The sequence below is a fragment of the Triticum urartu genome, chromosome 3, assembly GCF_003073215.2.
Source record: "Triticum urartu cultivar G1812 chromosome 3, Tu2.1, whole genome shotgun sequence".
Classification (NCBI taxonomy): Eukaryota; Viridiplantae; Streptophyta; class Magnoliopsida; order Poales; family Poaceae; genus Triticum; species Triticum urartu.
Window position 1 is genome coordinate 717969067 of NC_053024.1, and position 9072 is coordinate 717978138.

Consider the following 9072-nt stretch of genomic DNA (forward strand, 5'->3'; position numbering starts at 1 on the left):
GAATTCTTAGTCGCCACATAATGTACCCCTCTCTCATAGCTTGCTAAGACCGAATTTTTGGGCAGCGACCACCAGCTTTTTGGACCGCAGGGTTCCCCCTGGAAGCTGGACCATGTCATGAGTTACCTTCGAGGGGCGTAGGATCACAAGGACGCTATTTTGGCAATGCATGTAGACAGACCCATGCCAGTAATTAGATGAATGAAATAGGCCCCTGTAGCCAGGGGCGGACCCAGGAAAAAATATGAGCGGGGGCAAGAGAATTTTTTTTTTGATGATGCAAGGAGGGTGCTCCTGCCATTTCATATAGACAGGGAAAAGGAAAAATACAAAGTGGCCCGTTCTATTAAAAGAGAAACTAGGCTGAAAACCAAAAGAGAAAGTAAGAAGAGCAAAAAAGAACAAAGTCGATGCCGGTATACCAAAACACTACCACCAAATCGCGAGCGAGCAGCCCCCTGGGCGAAGGAAACAAAGGCTCGCCATCGCCGGAGGGGGTTGCCGGTGACAAGAAGAAAGAGTGCAGGGAGGAGGGGGGAGGAATACTGAATTTGGGCAGTTGCTCTGGGGAGGGAGTGGCATAGGGTCTGCATCGAAAATTTTAATATTCTTCTTACAAGTGAAAGTGAAACGATGAGTAAGAATGTATGGTCATATACTCATATTCATGGAATAATAAGGCAAAGGAAACGTCCCAAACTCCCAATAAACTAAAAATGGGGAGTTGGGGCTCCGGTTGAAGTGTGCTAGGATTCAAATATACTTCTTTGTAAACAAGTGTCTAAAATGTCTTATATTTGTTTATTACAAAGGGAGTAGTATAATAGATAATCCAAAGTAGAAAGTTGCAAACTTAAATCTATATGTCAATTTTATTCGAGGTAGAAAGTTGCAAACTTAAATCTATATGTCATAACCGAACTGCTTGAGCAGCTGAACTGATCTGATCATCCAAATGGGTAAAATATACACATAAATAGATGAGACGAACATGGTTTCTATAATAGAATTTGCAAACAAACAAAAAAGTTGCAAACAAAAAAAACCCTAGATGACTTATATGGCATACCTTGGTGTCATGTAGAATTACGGAGTTGCAGAATAAACGGGGCTGTTTTGTGGCATCTTGCTCTGCAAGGCCGAGAGGGAAGGATGACGGCAAGGCTGCGATTGCCTGTAGGGGCAACATCGCCGTGAGCCGGCGGCTGCATGATCGCTTCAGGGCAGAGATTAGGGCTTCGGCCGTCTCGTGCGTGCGTCAGGTGCGTTTGTATACGCTGAGATCTGGAGCGAGGCACCGAGCCGCAAGGCCACTGCGATCGAGTAAGCCAGGAAACGATGGAAACGCAGGCTGCGGGCTACATGCTACAGCAAATAATGGGCTGCTTCTTCATAGTTTAGAGTACGTGGGCTTCTGAAAATACAAAAGAAATTGTGGCAAGCGGGGGCAAAGTATTCGGCCTAGTGGGGGCACCCACGTATTTGGAGGACTATGCATACGCGGATGAAAAAAACGAGTGGGGGCAGCTGCCCCCACAACCTATAACGTGGGTTCGCCCCTGCCTGTAGCTCTCAGGCGTTCTACCAACCATGTCGTAGAGGTGCCGCGGTGCACAAAGTCCAGGCGTGAATTCTTGGTCCTCCCACTGGTGTATGACGAGTACATTAACATTGACAACACTTTTTTCGTGGTCTCCTCGAACTCCTCTGCTTGTGCTTCCTCGAGCGGCGGAACCTCGCCTTGCATTCTAGTTGCTAATAATGGCTCCTTGAGCAAGCCTCCCTTCGGAAAGCGGAACACATGGTAGTGGAACGACACGGCAGGGTCGAAAGCTAGGGATATGCCATACCTGCACCACGGCATCGATGGCGGCGGTAGACGAGTATATCGCGCTGTCGCCGGGTTGAGCACGTCGTAGTAGCCATTCCACTCCTTGAGGAGGAGGAGGCCATTGCAGGACTGGTATACTATCGCCTGGTGCGGGTAGATGGGGCCCGAAAGCCAGGCGCGCCGTGCATGGCTGGCGGCGCAAAGAATGATGTATTGGAGCGGCACCCGGTCTTGTTGACGAAGAGGCCAGGGAAGGTGCGCCGAGGGAAGTAGCGCTCAAGGGAGAGCCAGTGGTCGTCGTTGACGATGTCGCGCCATGCGCGGCACACGCACTAGGACGCGGAAACCTCACGCCCCGGCAGGCGGCGGAGGATGTCGAGGAGCACGTCCTAGGGCAAGCGCATGCCGTCGCCGTCTGCGTCCATCGCCGTGTGGATCGGTGGATCGAAGCTGCACGCACGCGCACAAGGAAACCTGGTAGTATATGCGATCTGATGGAAACCTGGAAGCCTGAAATATGCGATGTGATATCTGGGGCCAACTTAGCCTCCACGGATTTGATTGGAAAGAGACTTAGCCTCTAGGGCATCTAATTAAAAAAAGGCTTAATCTCTCCGGCATCTTAAAAAACTTAACCGCTACGGCTGTTTTCTTCTTCTTTGGGGCATTGTCGGCCGCATGAGGGCATGAGAGACCGGACACTAGTGTCGTGTCTGTTTTGCATGAATTTTTGCATGTTGGTAATTATCTTTATTCCTAATGGACGAGTTGGTTGAATAATACGGTTTATTTTCGTCCCACCATTTTCAACCGTTTTTTTTTCGCTGGTTTTTTCCGTCTCCGCTGCCCCCCTCCCCCCGCAAACGCACCAAAAAAACCCTCACGATTCCCGTCCCTACGAGACATCGAAGTCCCTCCAGTACGTACGACGTCCTTCGCCGCCGCCCCGTCTACGATCTCCCTGCCGCCGACCCTTGCGGCCGACCACGGACGAACTTCGATTCGTACCTAAGCCGCCGTCGGAGGGGAGACGCCGCCGCCGCGTCTCCAGGGCGGGGCGGTTTGATCCGCGTCTCCAGGTCGGGGCGGTTTGCCGCCGCGTCTCCAGGGCGGGGTGGTTTTCGGGGCGGTTTGATCCCCTGTCGCCGCCGACGTTCGGGATCGCCGCCGCCGCCAAACTCTGGGAGACGCCGTCGCCGCCCTCCGAGGGCAGTGCACTTTCAATCTCAGGTATGCTGCCTAGGTCTCATCCGGGACCTGGACGTAGTAAACTTTAGACGATCAAAACAAGGCGGGTCTACACATGTGTTTGTGTCATGACCTGGACGTAATAAACTTTTGTCGATCAAAACGGCTCCTGATGGATTACATCTCAGGACGCCATAAACTTTAGCCTGGCACAATGGTCGTCTTGGACATCCGGATATTCAGAGATAAGCAGTCATGCAGTATCTAATATGTGGGCATTGCCAGTTCCCAGTTGATAGTTTGATCCACTTCCCCAGCTGAAGACTTCCTTTGCAACTAAAATGGGAAAAGGTAAGGAGGATTTGTAAGCGCATCCTAAAGAATTATAGACAAATTAGCTGTCGTACGAAACAGAAGAGAGGCATGCTACCTGAATTGGGAGAATACCCATTAGCCTGTGATACAGGGCAAGAGAGAAGATCAATAGGTATACGACCCTTGGTGTCCTCCAAATTGAGCCTGGCACGACGACGGACGGCCTCGGCTGCGACCTCGTTAATGCTGGTGCAAATTGGCCATGAGGTACAGTGGTGCAAATTGGTGACCCATCTTCTCAGCAGCCATGGAGGAAGCCAAAGGAACCACCAGAGATGGAGAAGCGGTGCTGGAACCACCAGAGATGGGGAAGCGGTGCTGGGGTAGATCTCTTGTGCTGGAAAAGGACAGGAGATGTAATTCAGGTTACCCAGAAAACTGAATGTATACTTCAAGAGGAAAATCAGGTGTGCTTATTATACTTCAAGAGGAAAATCTGGTTTCCCAGAAAACTAAATGCAAACAGGTAAGTAATTCATGCAAGTACCTAAGCAAAATCAGGTGTGAACATCAGGTGTGCTTAGTATACTTCCATAGGAAACTCAGTCTGACCAGGAAACTGTATGCAGACAGGTAAGTTATATGAAGTCTATGTGAAGTACTGAAATTTCATATGAAGTGTATATGAAGTACTGAATGCAAACAGTTAAGTTATATGAAGTCTATATGAAGTAACTAAGCAAAATCCCTACTGAAAATGGTGACAACCAACAAGTCTATATATGAAGTACTGAAATTTCAATAAGTGTGCGTACTATACACACATCAAGTGTTTGTGCTCTTCAGCAACCATTGGCAATCTGTACTTACCTATTTGCAATATCATATATAGGAAAGTCCATTTAAAAAATCAGATGACAAACCAGTAGCCATCTTGAAGTACTTTGGCACGATCTGATGAATAGCAACCTGCATTAAACCATCAGTAAATCTCTATTTTTTGCTGTCAATTCATAGGTACATATGGGGAATCCACAAAGCAAAGCAGCGGAACAAACGACTTTGTCACATGTACCTCCAGGTATAACTTCGTCTATAAATCTTGCTGTATATGTCAAGCACTATCCCGCGCTGCTTTGCTGATGAGTAATGAAGTCGTTGCAGATCAGATGGAGGGGGCAAATGTTGATGAAATTTACCCAAGTAGTCCAGGTATGAGTTTGTGCGGATATAGTAATCATAATTTTATGCTTTTAATGTGATCAATTATACCCACGGTTTTACGAACATCCTTCAGAACGGAGGATACTTGAACAAACCGAACAACCGGTTCTTCCCCAACCGACTGATGGTGATAGCACAAATGTTCAACGACCTTCCCATCTGATTACAGGTGAGTATTAAACATAAAATGCTTAATTGACGCTCTTCAGTTAGCACTACACTGACTCGTTCTGTCCAATAACTGTTATTTTTACATCAAGCAGACAGCCCCGCAAAATGTAATGAACCTTCGTTTGTGCTTCCCAGTTGTCTCACACAAGTTTGTGCCACAGATGTAGCACAAAGTTCAAATGGTATTAACTGACGGCAGCATTTCTATGTAATCCGTATATCATGCTTACAGGGGTATTAACCCAGTTTATGGCTTTTGTGTTGTTCCAGTAGCTGAAGATGCGTCTCATATACATGGAGGAAGACATGTGGGGATGAATGCGTCAATACGTGATGCCTTACAAGTTTTACCCGTGTCCGATGCAACATCCGATTACATGACTACAACATCTGGAGTGAATGTCGCCAAACAAACTATGAAAGGTAAATTGTCTGACGAAAAAAGGGAGCAGATAAATGCCAGGAGACGAGCTGCTTATCGGAAGAAAAAACAGGATGATGCGTTCAAGCTCCATGATGACATTCAAACTTCCCTTACAATGTCTGGTATGAATGTTTGTTTTTAATCAATACGGTAAACAATTAATACATCATGCTTTTTTGGTTCGAAAAGTCTCACATGTTGCTCCTTCAATGACAATTAACTAGCTAGCATGCAACATAACGAGGAAAAGAGGGAGATAATAAACACGCGGAGGCGGGCAGCTTATCGGAAGAAAGATGATGAGGTTACCGTTGTACGGGAAGCAGTTGTGCAAAATGTTCTCCGGGCCCCTCTCGGTGATATTACTAATGGGTATCAACCAACCTCTGTGGACCTTGACGAAAAAAAGGAGCAGCTAAAAGCTCGGAGGCGAGCTACTTATCGGAAGAAAAAAGAGGACGCCGCCGTCAAGCATCTACATGAAAATCTGCCTGCCCTTGCGATATCAGGTATGAATATAGTATGTTTCAGCAGTACGATGATATATATAGGCCCTTTGTTGCAAACTATAAGGTTATTATCGGAAGATAAATGACGAGTGTACCACCTTCAATATACAAGCAGATGTGCAAAATGTTCATAGGCCCGCTCTCAGTGATATCACTAATGGGTATAAAACATCCTCTGTGGACCTTGAAGATAAAAGGGAAGAGATAAAAGCTCGGAGGCGAGCTACTTATCAAAAGAAAAAAGATGAGGCCACCGTCAAGCATCTACATGAAAATCTGCCTGCCCTTACGGTATCAGGTTAGAATGTTTTCTGTTTCGGCACTGCAATTATATTACATACCCGCTCTGTTTCAGAATATATGGTTAATATATTTTTCATTCAACTCAACCATTTGAATCTTTGTCCAACCTTCAAAAATAAAACAACAGATGAAACAAACTTTGTATTGTCGATATTGATATTTGTTGATATTCTACTAGCTTCATTCTTATTGACCAATGAAGTTCTGATTATGTTTTCACATTGCTGTATTACCAGCCAACCCAACTAGGTCGAGCAATACATCATTGTCACATGATGATGCAGTATTGCCTCCTTCCACTACACTCATATCTGGTGTCTTAACAAACGAGCAAATTGAGCAGAGAAACGCGCGGAGGCAAGCAAGTTATCGGAAAAAAGTTGGTGACGGAACGATCGATCTTCAAGAAAAAAATCAGAAGCTGCGAGAATGGCGCATGCAACACCCTAAAAGCATGACTTCGGATGAGAGGGGGGAGTCAAGTGCAAAGAGAAAGGCAAAGTATGCTGCAAAGAAAAACACCCCGTGTGCTGAATCGATCGCAATGCCACGTCCAGATTTAACTAGCACATTGTCCAACCCTCATGCACATTGTCCGACTCTCACGCTTTCAACCCTCGCGCAACAATACAGTGAACAAATAGAACATGCTCCTACCGTCAATGTTGTCCCCACATACATTCGCAACACCGAAACCGATGGTAGTTATCCTATCAACCATCATGTTTCATCATGTAATCATTCATCAGATATTTACAATGATTCGATAATGTTGTAGGTGCATACCTAAGTAGAACCTTCGCTGATGGTGCTATAGATGGCGACATCATCGAAATCAATGAGCACCTACAAAGTGCCGACCAGCAAACCAGTGATCCGGTAACAATAGCGGATAATGGAGTGGACGAGCAGAGTCATGAGTCCAGAGCTCGGCGTAGGACGAGAGAGCAAGCTTGCAAGTGCAGTATGGCGGTGAAGAAGCGTCGGGAGAATATTGGCAAGCAAAAAAGATGTACGCATGTACCACATGGTGAGAGGAATGCTCTACTAGATCGCCGTAATGAAAGGTTTGCAGGTAGGGTGAAGACCCAAACCGTCAGTTCCATCTCCAAACCGGAAATGACCGAGATCGGACAACCTGTCATAGTTGAAGCACACGGTAACTCGACCTCATCTAGCACGCCGGAGTACACAATCAGAAGTGAAGGTAACACTCCCATCCTTACTCTCCTTGCGTCCCTTGAGACTGAACCCTCATTTATTGGTTTCGCACCTGAGCAGACGACATGGACGCTTACCTTAGTCGTCTCATGAATGAGGATGTCAACCCTGACAGCCTCTTTGACGATGAGTATTACCTGTTTGCTGGTGAAGGTATGTACACCCACTTGAGCAACATCCACCCGTTGGGAATATCACACTAATTATAAGCCATTGTTTACAGGCTCAGATGCTGATGACATGGAGCACGACGAATTGGAAGACTCAAGTCACAATACCTATGTCGACCATGATCCATTGGACTATGTCTACTCAAACCTCCCAGACCACACACACATACTGAAGCACGCCGCAAATTGCGATCACTGCAAGGCCAAGAAGTTTGTGTCCGAGGCCCCGGGATTCTGCTGTCGCAGTGGGCAGATCCAGCTGAAGCAACCGGAGCCCATCTCGGAGCTAATGAGGCTTTGGTCTAGCATGGATGCGGACTCAAGGAATTTTCGGGAGAACATATGGTTCTTCAACGGCCACTTCTCCTTCACAACCCTCGGCGTCAGCCTTGATGAAAGCTACACAAACATGAAGTCTAGGGTGTACACGTTCCGGGCGCACGGCACCATCTACCACAACATTCATTCCTTCGGGCCAACATCACGTCCAGAGCATCTACAGTTGTACTTCTACGACGACGACCCAGGCCTAACCCATCGCAAGGCTGCCACCGAGCAATTAGACCAGGATGTCATCAGAAAGTTAGTGGACATACTCAAGGAAAACCCGTACTCCCAGCAGTTTAGGAGTTTGGGTGCGCACAGGGACAACCTCGACGATTATAGGATAGACCTCAACACTGACCAGAGACTAGACCAACGGAAGTATAATAGACCTCTGTCATCTGAGGTCGCTGCAATTTGGGTGGAGGGCACTGACCTAGCGAAGAGGTTCGACCGTAGGATTACACTTTGCGGGAATGACAACCAGAGGCATAGTATACATGTGACGGCTGGCTCGTATGACCCGCTCTGTTACCCACTCTCCTACCCAAGAGGGGAGCTTGGTTGGCACCCGAAACTTCCTAAACGTGATGTCCCTTGGCCGGTTGTGCAACAACCAAGAGGTAGGTGTGATGATGATGATGATGACGATGCAGGTAAGCCTTATGCATATTCTGTCGTTTAGATGAATTGTATACTTCTCATATGAATCTTAATGTCCGCGTTACTCATCCATTTGCAGAGGGGAATAGCAGGTTATGCGTCTTGGTGAGAGACTACTACTGTTACATGCTCCAGACATGACCTGGGATATTCAATCCCATACTCTGTGGAGCACGATTGCTCCAGCAATGGGGGGTGGACATGTACATCAAGATTGAGAGTTGTAGGTTGAAATGGTACAGGAAGAACCAGACAAAGATCCGTGCCGACCTGTATAAAGGAGTTGTTGATGCAATTACATCCGAGGAGACCCGGGCAAGCGCTGTTGGAGTAAGGATAGTGCTCCCTAGAACGTACCCAGGTGGCGACCGCGACATGAAGCGGAGGCATATGGATGCCATGGCAATTGTCCATACCTATGGGAAGCCTGACATCTTCTTGACCATGACCTGCAACCCTAACTGGGAAGAGATAACGAATGAGTTGTTTCCTGGCCAGACAGCGCAAGACCGACCTGATCTTGTGGCTCGTGTGTTCCATGGCAAGCTAGAGGCTATGAAAGAGATGTTGTTCAAGAAGAATATCCTGGGTGTTGTTGTCGCACATGTATACGTAGTCGAGTTCCAGAAGAGGGGCCTCCCCCATGCACACTTTTTGTTGATCATGGATTCTGCCTATAAGCTTGTTGTTCCAGAGCAGTACGACCGGCTCATTTCTGCCGAGCTCCCA